The following is a 14,361-nucleotide window of genomic DNA, read 5'->3' as shown; positions in this document are numbered from 1 at the left end:
AATATTATGTTAGTTTCAGGTATACAGCATAGTGATTCAGTCTTTTTATAGATATACTCCATTATAAGTTATGACAAAACAATGGCTGTAATTCCCTGTGCTGGTCAATATATCCTTGTTGCTCAAGTCTATTTTATACATAGTAGTTTGTATCTCTTAAGCCCCTACCCCTATCGTGCCCCTCCCTATTTCTTCATTCTGAGCTTTGATAGCAGGAGGGATGATTCATTGGGATTGAAGGCCTTTAAGCCAATGGTTCTCAACTTGGCTACCCAGGGCAATCACCTGGGGAGCTTGGAAAAATCCCGATGCTCAGGCTTTCTAAAAAGGGAAACTGAAATACAGCTGGCGTCTACAGAATCCTTAGTTAGAGAATCCCTATGCAGTGGACACTTTTCCATTCATAATACAACTTTTCTGCCTCAAAATTAGTCTTTCTCGCTAGCACCCAACCCATTCTGTAACTGAGTCCATGGTCCCAGCATCTTGCCTTATACACTGTAGTACTCAGTAAGTGTTTGAATATGAGTAGCTAATGTGTAGAGAATTCCTAGTTTCATAATTTGACATTCAAAGATATTTTTAAAGGTCTACTTTTTACAGTCAAAAAAGTCCCTTTTGTAACAATCAAATTAGTTCAGTGACACATCTTTGCATACAAAAGTGGTAAAGTAGAACTTAGGGACATTATTTAAATTAGCAGAAGATGGACCCTGCAAGCTGTCTAATTAATGCATTGGGAATTAATATCATTCCAATTTTAAGTAAATTTTCTGAAGTAAGTGGAAGAGCCTACTGAAACTTTCTTCCACATATCTGTATGAATTTTGCTCTCAAATACCTATAAACTAACCAGAAGACCAAAGAAAATAGAAACAAATGTTACTTTTTTTCCAAGGGGATTTCCTTGAAGAACCCCTGGCAGTTTCAGAGCTGGGGGGGGCGGGGGGCCTGGCTTTTATTAGAACTGCCTGTAGGTGGTTTTTCTCAGGCTTAATCACGGAAGTTTCAGGAGCTCAGAACTGCTAATAATTCAAAGGTGCTCATCCAGGGACCCTGTAGAAAGAGGCGACGTTTATTCCCAAAGAGGAGGATCTTTCCTTCCTCCCTTTTGCTTATATTTTCTGTCATACAATAAAAATCGACCACTAGGTAATAATAAATTTACATCTACCAGCTCAGTAGTGAACACTGGGAGTTCTGTTTTTATTCAAGTGGAAATTAGGACCTTTTCATCTCTGTTCAAAGGTGGATTAAGTGGTCAAACTAGTGCTCACTGCTTGTTTGGAATCCTTCTCTTTATTGGGAGCTTTCTGCAAATTTAAACCTTTGATGATAAATATTAATCCATGATAGAATATTTTGTCCATCACACAAAAATTTCCAGTTGTGTATTCCTTTATGCATTCTTCACAGATAAAGAAACTTCAAAATGCATCTTGAAAGTAGCTTAAGAAAACAATCTAAACACTGAAATTCAGTATGCCAGAAAATCTATCGATAATGGTAAAAATGTGGAAACAAACATCCCGCGACAGAAGAGTGGTCCAGCAAATTATACTATAGCCGTTTGAAAGAATATTTTGAAGCCATTTTAAATGTTGATTATGAAGGATAGCAACCTGGAAAATGCATATCAAATAATCTTTTTTAAAAACAACATACAATCAACACCACACTGATATGCCACTTCATAACCACTAGAATGACTAAAATCAGAAAGACAGGTAATACAGGACTTCCCTGGTGGCACAGTGGTTAAGAATCGCCTGCCAATGCAGGGGACACAGGTTCGAGCCCTGGTCCGGGAAGATCCCACATGCCGCAGAGCTAGTAAGCTTGTGCGCCACGACTACTTGAGCCTGTGCTCTAGAGCCCTCGAGCCACAACTATTAAAGCCCACGCGCCTAGAGCCCGTGCTCCGCAACAAGAGAAGCCACCGTGATGAGAAGCCCACGCACCGCAACAAAGAGTAGCCTCCGCTCGCTGCAGCTAGAGAAAGCCCGCGCACAGCAAAGAAGACCCAGTGCAGCCAAAAATAAATAAATAAAATAAATAAATTTATTTTTTAAAAAAGACAGGTAATAACAAGTGTTGGTGAGAATGTGGAGAAATTTGAATACTCATACATCGCTGATGGGAATGTAAAATGGTGCAGCCACTTTGGAAAGCATTCTGGCACTTCCTCAAAAGTGCCGTGTGACCCAGCAATTCTACTCCTAGATATATACCCAAAAGAATTGAAAACAAGTGTTCAAATACCTGTACACAGATGTTCATAGCAGCCCCATTCACAAGAGCCAAAAGGTGGAAACAACCCAAATGTCCATCATCTGACGAATGAATTGAAAAAAATGTGATCTATCCATACAGTGGGATGTTATTCAGCCATAAAAAGGAATGAAGTACTGATACATGCTCCAATATGGGTAAACCTTGAAAACTTTATGCTAAGTGAAAGAGGCCAAACACAAAAGATCACATATTGAATTCATCCATTTATGTGAAATGTCCACAGTAGGCAGATCTATAGAGACAGAAAAGCTCCGGAGCTGGGAGGATTGAGGGGAAATAGGGAGTGACAGCTAATGGGTACGGGATTTCTTCGGGCAGTGATGGAAATGTTCTCCAATTGATTGTGGCAGCAGTCACACAGCTCTGTGAATATACTGAAAACCACTGAACTGTATACTTTGAATGGGTGAATTGGATGCTATGTGAGTTACATCTCAATAAACTTCTTGTTAAAAACACACCTAGGGCTTCCCTGATAGCGCAGTGGTTGAGAGTCCGCCTGCCGATGCAGGGGACGCGGGTTCGTGCCCCGGTCCGGGGGGATCCCACATGCTGCGGAGCGGCTGGGTCCGTGAGCCATGGCCGCTGGGCCTGCGCGTCCGGAGCCTGTGCTCCGCAATGGGAGAGACCACAACAGTGAGAGGTCCGCGTACCGCAAAAAAAAAAAAAAACACACCTAGTTATATGCACACTATGACTAGAGAAAAGCACACACGTAGAGAAAAAATTCGAAGTTTAAAATGTTTTGTAATGTGATTATATAATTATAATGAGAAAAGTTTTTAATGAATCCAATTAATGGAGAGCACTTAGCACAGGGATTTCCAAGTTAATTTTGTGAGCATTCCATGCAGTCTTCAGTAAAGATTCATTTTATCAGTTTCAAGCCAGACTTAGAACATCTGGAGACGAGGACTGAGGGAGTAGGAGATAACTCTCCCTAAAAGTCAAATGTAGGTGATAGATTAGAAAGATGACTGGCAAGCACACAGTAGGTCTGCATTCATATTAGCCAAGCAGAGGTTTCTTGGGTTATAACCTGAGCCCCTTCTCTCTTCTCCCTACACCCGCCCTTGCAGTTTCATTCTCTCCTGTAACTTTGATTCCTTCTGAAGTCATGACCCCCAGATCTATTTCCAGCACGGAGCTCTTTCCTGACTTTCAGACTCCTGTAGCTATCTGCCTCTTGTTAAGTTTATTAATAAACCGTGTTCATTGCTATTAACCGTCTTCTCTTAGAATCAGCACTTGTAAGAATATCTCTGACTTTTCTTTGACCCATTGCAAGCTTGTTTATTTGAACACTCCGCCTCAACACAAGGGTCATGCTAGTGGTAGGGGGCGAGGGCAGCGTGCAAGGTGGGGGAAGGAATTCAGCAGTCTTCCGGAGGACTCTCCTTTGAATTTCCACCTGGAATACAAAACATGTGCATGTTCCAAGACAACTCTACCCTGCAACCTCTTTCCCACTCCTGCCATCAAATCAGGAAGTATTAACATTGAGATTGTCAAGAATAGGGTCAAACAAATGATCTCAAGGATGCTGCCAAGAAGCCATAAATGCCCCCAAATAGAAGGAGATATTTTGGAGATAATTTGCTCCCTGGCACTGTGTTAATGTTTCACGTGTATTAGCCCATTTAAACCTCACATCAACTGCAAAGCGAGTGCTAATAATATCATACTTCCAGATGGATTCGGGCAGGCATAGTAAGTTGCTCAAGGTTACACAACTAGGAAGTGAGAGGATGAGAATTCGCATACAGGCAGTCAGACTCCACAGCCTCACTCTGTAGATCCGAGTTCCTTCACCTCGGCACTAGTGACGTTTGGTGCCAGATAATACTGTGCTACGAAGGCTGTCCTGTGTATTGTAGGATGTTTAGCAACATTGCTGGCCTCTACCCACTAGAAGTCAAAAGCAACACCCCAGTGGTGACAATCAAAACTGACTCCTAGGAGGTAAAATTACCTCCAGTTGAGAACCACTGCTATAGATGGGGAAAAAAACAAACCTAGCTTAGAGATTAAATAAATTGCCCATCGATGGTAACTAGTAAACAGTCAGCCTGTATTCAAAATCTAGGATGACCTCATGCCATATGCTATTATGCTGCATTGATCAATATAGCAGAAAAACCAAGAGCAGAGAAAAAAAAAAGGAATAAAAGAAAACATATAAGAGTATTCTTTTGGAATGATTTGCTTTTATTTAAAGCAAAAGAAACAGAAAAGGTCCCTAAAGACTATTAAACACACTGTTAAGAGTGTTCAAGAAAGAGCCCCTAACCTACTTAAGCTTAACTGAGAGTAAGCAGGGATTTTCTGTAACGCAGTGTTTCCCAAACTCGGCTACATATAAGAATCACCTCGTGAGCTTTGAAAATACTGATAACTGAGTCCCAGCCCCAAGAGATTCTAATTTCTGGGATGTGGCCTGGGTGTGGGGTTTTCTAAAGCTCTCCAAATGGTGCTAGTGTGAATTCAAAGCTAAGAACCACTGCTATAAATGATTCATTCATTCACTTTATTTCCATGGATCTTACCAACTATGCATATTCAATCGATTGCATTTGTTTAGCTTAAAACAAAACCAATGGCTACCTAATAAATTGGGTACATACATTATTCTCAGCAATTATTGAGCTACTGATCATCAAATTTGTAGATATTCATAGCATTCTATAGGCAGAAAGGAAAGTATTCTCTAGTTCCTAACCTTTTGGTCATTTTGTCTCCTGTCATCATTTCCAACAGAAAATGAGCAAAAGAAGATGGAAAGGTTATTGATTATGTCATAATTTTTTACAACACTGTAAACATGTGATGGAAGAATTTTTTAATTATTGGGTAAAATTATTTTTTAATTATTGGAATTTTTTCAGGGCTCTAAATACTTTCTTTTCGATTATTCCAATATGTTTGATGAAATTATTTTTCTAAAAGTTAACCTTGAAAAAAAAAGTAAAATAAAAGTTAACCTTGTCCCTACCATCATGACCAATCCAGAATTCAATAGATGTGTCAGTTTCCAATGTGCGATTTATTCAGATAACAGGAGATTGCAGGTTTTCATTAATATTGCTTTCAAACTATGGAAAAGATAACCATGAACTCAACTTTCTATCACAATGAGCAGCCAATCTTTTCTAATCTAGACACGACACTGCTATTCACTCCAAACATACACCCTTTCATTTCCTGAACACTCTACACCTGCCCATAGTCAGCGATAAAAGAATATAGACCTTCCCATCATTTCTCCAGTACTCATGATCATTTCTAACCACGGTGAACAAAACTTTGTCCAGCGATTTGCATTGATGCTTAGAAGATGGTCACTTCTCATACACTGATCTAGGTGTAAGTCGCTTCTCACACACAATCCATGGAATCCGCAAGGTTCTTCAAAACTAAGCAAAGCAAACCAAAAATTATGTCCCATTGTGAGTTATCTTTCAACCACTACTCTGAAGATTTCAGGGTGGGTTTGCTTACTTTGTCTCATGGTTATTGACAATTTTGTTGTGTATTTTTTGGAATAACGAGAAGGCTTGGAAGTGTAGTAAGTTTTCCCAGACCCAGGAAGTCCATAAATACCTTCAGGAGTGGGGTGGAATTCAAAAATTATGGTAGAAGCTCTCTTCAAAAGAATGGTTACAGGGCTTCCCTGGTGGCGCAGTGGTTGAGAATCTGCCTGCCAATGCAGGGGACACGGGTTCGAGCCCTGGTCTGGGAAGATCCCACATGCCACGCAGCAACTAGGCCCGTGAGCCACAACTACTGAGCCTGCACGTCTGGAGCCTGTGCTCCACAGCAAGAGAGGCCGTGACAGTGAGAGGCCCGCGCACTGCGATGAAGAGTGGCCCCCGATCACTGCAACTAGAGGAAGCCCATGCACAGAAACGAAGACCCAGCACAGCCAAAAATTAATTAATTAATTAATTTAAAAAAAAAAAAGAATGGCTACACACCCAGTGTGGCCACCGTTGAGTTGAAGTCTTACTTTAGACACAAGAACTAAAAGAAAATAGCACTGGCCCTGGGTAGCAGAAATAACTGAATTTATACAACACATATATTCCCAGAGAGTTAAGTGTTATTTAATTTAATTAATTACATTTACTTCCATTTTAATTGAACAAATGGTCCACTCTACTACAGTCCGTTATTTTGCAAAAAAAAAAAAAAAAAATCAGGGGAGGGAGCATAAATGCATCGTTCTTTTGAGTCTCCATGGCGTCTAGCAAGCTGCTTTGTATGTTCAAAATATGCCTTATGTGTTCAGAATCCGTGGTATTTATTAGTTGGCTAAGGGAAAAGATCCTTGAATCATGTAAATTACTATTCTCTAATTTGTTTTGTACAGTTTCTGCTTTGCCTTGCTCCATTGTTCCTTTCTAAACCGGAGGTAAATTTGTACCGGGATGAAGTCTATGAATAGAAAGGATGAAGTGACACAGGGAAAGAATGAAGCAGGTGCAGGGTGGGCTTGTGATGACTGTTGATGGAATGGCTCTGCTTTCACTTTCCATTGGTCTGTTGGCATTGCCTGGATTTACAACTCCTGTGCTTCGTTGCTTTTTTTTTTTTTTTACTTTTTTTTTAACTGAAGTATAGTTGATTTGCAATGTGTTAATTTCTGCTGTACATCAAAGTGACTCAGTTATATACACATTCTTTCTTTTTTTTAATATTCTTTTCCATTATGGTTTTTCCCAGGAGATTGGATATAGTTCCCTGTGCTATACAGTAGGACTGTGCTTTGTTCCTGAGAGCCAGTATTATATTTTCCCTGTAGCAACATGTCTCTTGTGCATAGGTCATTTTCCTGAGACCTCAGCGTATCCACGAAACAGCCAAGAGCTGAGAAAGAAGCCAAAATACCTTTGAGCAACCAAAATAGGTATGGCTGTGTCTCCACTGGCCAAACACTTACACAAAACCAAAAGCCCTTTGGAGCTCTCTGCACATAACTGCAGTAAACTCGATTGTGTGATTTTCTAACAGGGCATATTAGAAGCAGCAAATCTGTAGGGAGATTAGGAAAGAAAGGCTTCCAAAGACTGAGACACTGGCAACCACAGAAATGACACCTGATAGCCTGCAAGTGAGAAAAAGACCAAACAACAAAAAAGAAAACCCGTCAAAACACGAATCAAGGAAATCAAAACTCAGCAGAGGTTAGATCATGCCATGTAGAGGCAAATAACCCTATACCTGAACTACACACGAAGACGTCATTGTATTCTAGGGTGAGAGAGAAATTGACATTCATCACGGTAAATGTGAGATAGAAAGAAAAGAATATGATATGTGCAGGAAACTGTAGGAGAAGGCAGGAAAATATGCAATACGTTTTAGAAAGATTTCTAGCCAAAATGGTTTTGTTATTGTTTTTGTGTTAAGAGGAGTAAGAATCAGTTAACAGAAAAAAATCAGATTCAAAAGTCATTTACGTATGCTACTTCTTCCCTAGCATACTGGATTCACTAGGCATTACTGTATTTCAAACAAAGCATGGAAATCTCTTTAGAAGTGTCAGGTTCTGCAAATATCACTATGACAGCAATAATGTCATTTAGGAAGGAGAGAGGCACACACAGAGATAGAGATACAGAAAGAAAGAGACTGCGAACTCTGTGACATGTCAGGGCTTGGTAACCATTCCATCTTTCCTGCCATTTTTTCACAGCCACATATGCTCTTGATTTCAACACAGTTATTAACATGACACATAATTCATTCTGCTTTTAAATAAAAGCATTAGGGCTTCCCTGGTGGCACAGTGTTTGGGAGTCCGCCTGCCAGTGCAGGGGACACGGGTTTGAGCCCTGGTCTGGGAAGAGCCCACATGCCATGGAGCAACTGGGCCCGTGTACCACCACTACTGAGCCTGTGCTCCAGAGCCCGCGAGCCACAACTACTGAAGCCCGAGCGCCTAGAGCCCGTGCTCCTCAACAAGAGAAGCCACCGCAATGAGAAGCCCGTGCACCACAATGAAGAGTAGCCCCTGCTCGCCGCAACTAGAGAAAGCCCTCGCGCAGCAACAAAGACCCAACACAGCCAAAAATAAATAAATTTATAAAAATTAAAAAATAAATAAAAGCATTATTATCATTCACTAGACCATGCACTTATATAATATTCATAATGTTCTTTTTTTAAAAAATTTTTTTTTGTCCACACCATGCGGCATGTGGTATCTTACTTCCCGGACCAGGGATCGAACCCGAGCCCCTTGCAGTGGAAGCGTGGGGTCTTAACCACTGGACCACCAGGAAAGTCCCCATAATGTGCATTTTGATGTCTGCCTAATATTCCATGTTCCTAAATCGCTTCCAATTTCACTAATTATCCATAAACAGTACTGCAATAAGCATCTCTACATATATAGCCATAATGGCCTTTTATTGTTTTGAATTCCTGTCAAAAGAGAAATTCCTCAAAATGCAACTAGAAATAGATCTAAAGTAAAGTAAGAAACATATGTGAAGAGTGACCTACTTTACAAGGCTGCGGTAAAAAGAAGGTTGGGACACTCATCAAAGCCCTCTTCCCAGATAAGCAGAAATCTAACCTCTCACCTGGAGCCTGCTTCCTTCCACTGCCCTGAATTGTCCAAGAACCTAGAGACTGATTCAGTCAACCTCTTCACAGACAAAACCAGAGGCTCTGGCCGCCATCTGGTGGACACTTCATGACAGCGGTTGTTGCTTCAGATCCTCTGTCCTGGGGCACAGATTACCCCATGCATCTACGGGGCACGTATCTATGGCTCTTACACGTTGAGCACACATCGCCCAGCTGGGAAGAGGGTCTGGTGGGCATCACTGTTCCTCTAGTAACAGATGAAGATAGACTTGGAGAAGTAGTGACTTAAGGTCACACAACCAGTAAGGGACAAAGCCAGATCTTCTGTCCCCTAGAACAATTCTTTGTCCATTTCATGAGCTCTTGTGTACAATATCCATGCCAAGCAAACTCTAAAAACGTTGGGAGGGCACTAGGAACCTGATTTTCTCTAAATCTCTAAGAGGGATAGTGCACAGTATCTGTAGGTGGCTGTGCTTTACTGCTGTGTCATGACCTGTAAGGTATCTTGTGAGAACAGAAAACATGCCATATGTGAAATGATGCTCTCAAAAACCCTTACACGTCGTTGGGCGCCAATGATTTTAGGCGGGTGAAGTTAACAGTATTATTAAGAGATTAACTTTTACCTAATCCTGAGCTTGTTGAAGGTAAAATAACTTTTAAAAACAATGTGAAAGAAGAGAGCTGGAAACTCAGTCAACAAAAAATATATTATGGAACTTCTGATGTACAGTTACACTCATTTATGTGTGATGACATATGTTACTGTAGCGTGTGGCTGTGAGAATAACACACTTCCTTTTACTTTGTGTTTCTCCGTCAATAACTAGGTACAGTGTGCCCTCTGCTGGGTGAAGATGGGTACTATTTTGTAGGTTTATCCATAGACATAATACAGTGCTTTATAATCATAGCTATTTAAGCAAACATTTTTATTACTTGAATTCTGGATAACCTTTCAGAAATTAGTTGGTTCTATCCCACACCAATCCCCTGGTCCTCTTTAAAAATTGCTGATAAAGAATCTCATCTACCAAAGATTCAAAACACCGTTAAAGATAAGCTCAGAAAAAATGAAAGGAAGTGTTTCCAAAAGAAAAGATAAGCTCAGAAAGTTTAGTATGATCAGTTGATAGGGACCCTTGTTACTTCTCAAAAAAGTACTGGTCACTTAATATAATAATATAAACAGGGATTAATCTTTTGGAAGTTTCCCACACCTCAGAAAATACATAAGAAGTCCTTCATTATAGTATTTAAGTTTGCAAATATCCAAATAACCACAATTATTATTTCATTTCTTTTTTTTAATTTTATTGATGTATAGTTGATTTACAGTGTTGTGTTCATTGCTGCTGTACAGCTGTTATCCATATATATACATTCTTTTTCATATTCTTTTCCATTATGGTTTATCACAGGATATTGAATATAGTTCCCTGTGCTCTACAGTAGGACCTTGTTGTTTATACATCCTATATATAACAGTTTGCATCTGCTAACCCCAAACTCCCACTCCATCTCTCCCCCACCCTGTCCGATTTTATCTCATTCTTGCATTTAACCAGTATTCATTCCCAGGTAGTATGGTAGGCTGTGATGACACAGAACCAAATGAGGCCCGACCCTAATTCTCAGGAGCTGTACCATTGAATGGAAGATGGTTTTATATGTTCTTATACACAGGAAAGAGAGTAGCATGCACATGCTTAGATGGATTAGTCTAGAACAAAAATGGGAGGACATACACTGAATATAAAGAGTGGTTATTTTTATACCATATGATCTCACTTATATGTGGAATCTAAAATATGACACAAATGAACTTATCTATGAAACAGACTCACAGACCTAGAGAACAGACTTGTGGTTGCCAAGGGGGAAGGGGGTGGGGGAGGGAAGGACTGAGAGTTTGGGGTTAGCAGATGTAAACTATTATATATAGGATGTAAAAACAACAAGGTCCTACTGTAGAGCACAGGGAACTATATTCAGTATCCTGTGATAAACCATAATGGAAGAGAATATTTTAAAAAGAATGTGTATATGTGTATAACTGAGTCACTTTGCTGTACAGCAGAGATCAGCACACCATTGTAAATCAACTACACTTCAATTTAAAAAAATAAAAATAAAAAGATCTAAGAATAAATCCAGAAAAAAAAAGAGTGGTTACTTTTAAGTGGTAGGAGTGTCTCTTGTTGTTTTCCTTCATGCTTAAGCACATGTGTTTTTCTAGCCTTGTGTTTTTGTTCTTGTGTTTGTTTCCTTCTTGTGTTTTGTGCATTGATCCCAGGTTACTTTTGCAGTATGGGGAGGGAAAATGTGGTAATTGCAAAGAAAGAGGCATGATCAATAGTATGAAACACTGCAGAGAGGCCAAATGAGAGTGGAGAGTAAATAGGAAAAAGTCTGCAGGGAACCTGGGTCAGACAGTTGTCCTGTAATGGACGCGCCAGAAGAGAAATGGAAGTGAGTTGAGTGGAAAGAAGGGAAGAGAAACAAAGTCGCCCACTTATTACAGAAGCAGGACGAAAAAGAGAAGCAGAAAGGACAGGATGGAGCAAGAGATGAAAAATCAACCAAGACTATTGTAAAGATCAAGGAGCCTGAGTGAGGTTGCTGCTGACGGGGAAAGGAAGAGAGGGATGCTGATATAAGAGAGAGGTGCATAACTGAGGGAGCGAGGTGCCTGTGAGGACGCGGGCCTGGATCCAGGGAATAAAAGAATGGACCAGCTTAGGCCGAAGCCAAGATACTCTTTCTCTAAAACAAGAGGACAGTGAATGCGGAGTTCAGATGGCAATATATTTTGAAATGATGGAATCCGCACCTGGGCATCTTCATTTTGTCCTCCACTGAAAGGGAGAGTGTGGGTGGTGGGACAGGGACTTTCGAAGGAATCGAAATCAAAAGGAAATTGGAGGAGAGACCTCAGAGGGGCCGAAAGTCGGGTGTGCTAGGGGATGCTCCTGGGAAATTGACCTTTCCTTTTCCCAGCTTCCAGGAAAAGACTCGGGACTGTTTCCAGGCAACGGAACTGGCTCCCAACCAGTTTCTCCACAGTACTCAGGTGACAGAGGGGTGCCCAAGGGATCCACAGAGCCCCACAAGATTAGCTATGGCTTCCCAAACCTGGCGGGACCGTCCACACCTGCGCGTCCCTAAGGGGGACTCTGGGGCTGAGTGTCACACTCTGGGATGATTTTGAGCTACTTCCGGCTTTAGGCATTGGCGTCTGTAGATTTCATCGCCATGGGGTTTAAAGAAAGGCTACACCCTCTCACCAGGCCTCTTGGCATCTCTCAGTCAACCTCATCTCCAGCTCTTGGGACAAGCAGAAGCAGAGCTGTCCAGAGTGTCCACAACAGAACGTGTCATGCTGTGGCTAGAGCTGGAGTTTTCTCCCAGCACTGTCTTCCCATCCCTCCCAGGCACGCCGGTCCCACTCCCAGGATTCACTGACATGAGATTGCCATGGCATATGGCTTCATAGATGGTGGAATTTAGATACTCTCTTTCAAGGAATGGTTCTCAACTGGGGACGAATTTGTCCCCCCACCAAGGAAGATTTGGCAATGTTTAGTTGTCACAAATGGTGCTACTGGCCTCCAGTGGATAGAGGTCAAGGATGCTGCTAAAAATCCTACAGTACAAAGGACCTCAGAAGGTCAGTCATGCCAAGGGTGAGAAACCCTGCTTTAAAGAGTCACTCCTCTTAAAGGACCCTTTAAAACTTTGCTAAAATCCAGTTAAGGGTTATTTATAATTTGAGGTTTAGGGCTGAGACTAATGAAAGAAAATACCAGACAAGTGGGTGAGGAACGGTAGGGTTTCTGTATTTCCACCAGATGGCGCCAAAACACAAGTCAAAAATCCAACCTCCAGCCTCCATTTCAGAATCCAGTTTCTCTCCGTGGTCAGCTCTCTGGAGTAACAATTGTTACTTTTTAAGTGCTTAGTTTTCTTCACCATCAATATTTTCATGCAGGTGAATTACAATGAATGATGATGAAAACTCTGCCTGGAAGATGAAAAAAACAGGGCCACCTCCTCAATCAGCTATGGAATTTCCATTCCCTGTAGCAACCAGGGTGTGGGAGAATCAGCTAGCTTGTCGCCGCCTTCTTGAGCTCGCTTTTAGCTGAGTACCTGGCAGGCAGACAGTGCCAAGATTCCTTTACCCTTAGGATGGCTGAGTGATGAAGTTCTGGCCATCAGCGAGATTTGAGCAGAAGTGTTGTAGGAAACTTAGTAGTTAAAGCAATGGTTCTTAACTGCTGGGGTGCGGACGGAACGTGGTGCGGACGTGATGTCAACCGCCGGGGGGGGGTCATTTTGCCCCCAGGGGACATTTGGCAATGTCTGGGGACATTTTTGGCTGTCAAAACTGGGGGATGATGCTACTGGCATCTAGTGGGTAGAAGCCAGGGATGCTACTAAATATCCTACAACACACAAGAGAGCTCCCAGAACACAGAATTATCAAGCCTCAAATGTGAATTATGCCAAGGTGGAGAAACCATACTTTAGACGGAAGTGGCATGCCCTGGCTTCACCTTTCTGCCTTCCCACCCGCTAGAAGGTGCAGTGAAGCACCATCTTGGACCATGTGTGCCAAGGCATCAAACCGGGGAGTCTGGACCTACAATGTAGGTGGAATTTGAGCCCCTGGCCTGGTGGGTCTCCCTTTCGACTCTGAACACCTTACACCCAGAAAGAGAGAATATATACACACACTCATAGTACTATTGTATATAAATCATAGTAGTCCAGTAACTACTCGACCTGAAACACATCCACTCCAGGCCTGCTTTGTTCTGCTTTTACCAGGGGCCCCCTAAGCTCTTTCTCCCTGGTATCTTACCCCTCTTCTCTCTTCCCTTCCTCCTCTGATGTGGTTTCTTCCCTCTGGCAAAGACTCCACCAGGACCCAATTGATTTATCAGCCTCAATCCATCCCTGACTTCTCCTAGAAGACACCCCTGCTATCTCCCCACCCTTCTATCCACAAATATCTTAGTTCCTCCCACATCCACTTTCTGGAGGACGAATCTTGTCTAAAATAACCACCCTCAATATAAACACACTTTCTGGCCCTTACCCTGCTATGTTTTCTGCAAAGAGCTTACCATGGTGTACAATGATGTTATTTACTGTCTGCACTCTACTCAGTGGTGCTCATTTTAGGAGGTCAAAAACTGTCTTGTTTACCACCATATATCCAGTAAATGGAATACCGCTGTCCAATAGACGTATATAATCATATATTGCATGCCCCATATAGAATGCTGAATGTTCTAGTAGCCACATTAATAAAGTAAAAAGATAAAATTAATTTTAATCTTATATTTTACTTAACCTAAACAGTCCTTCCCTAACATATTGTTACTATTTTAAAATGAGGTATCTCACATTCATTTTTTCAAACGAATTCTGCAATAGCCACTGTGTAATTTACCCTTCCAG

Source organism: Grampus griseus (genome assembly GCF_964374135.1).
Source record: "Grampus griseus genome assembly, chromosome: X".
NCBI lineage: Eukaryota > Metazoa > Chordata > Mammalia > Artiodactyla > Delphinidae > Grampus > Grampus griseus.
This window is presented reverse-complemented; position numbering follows the sequence as displayed.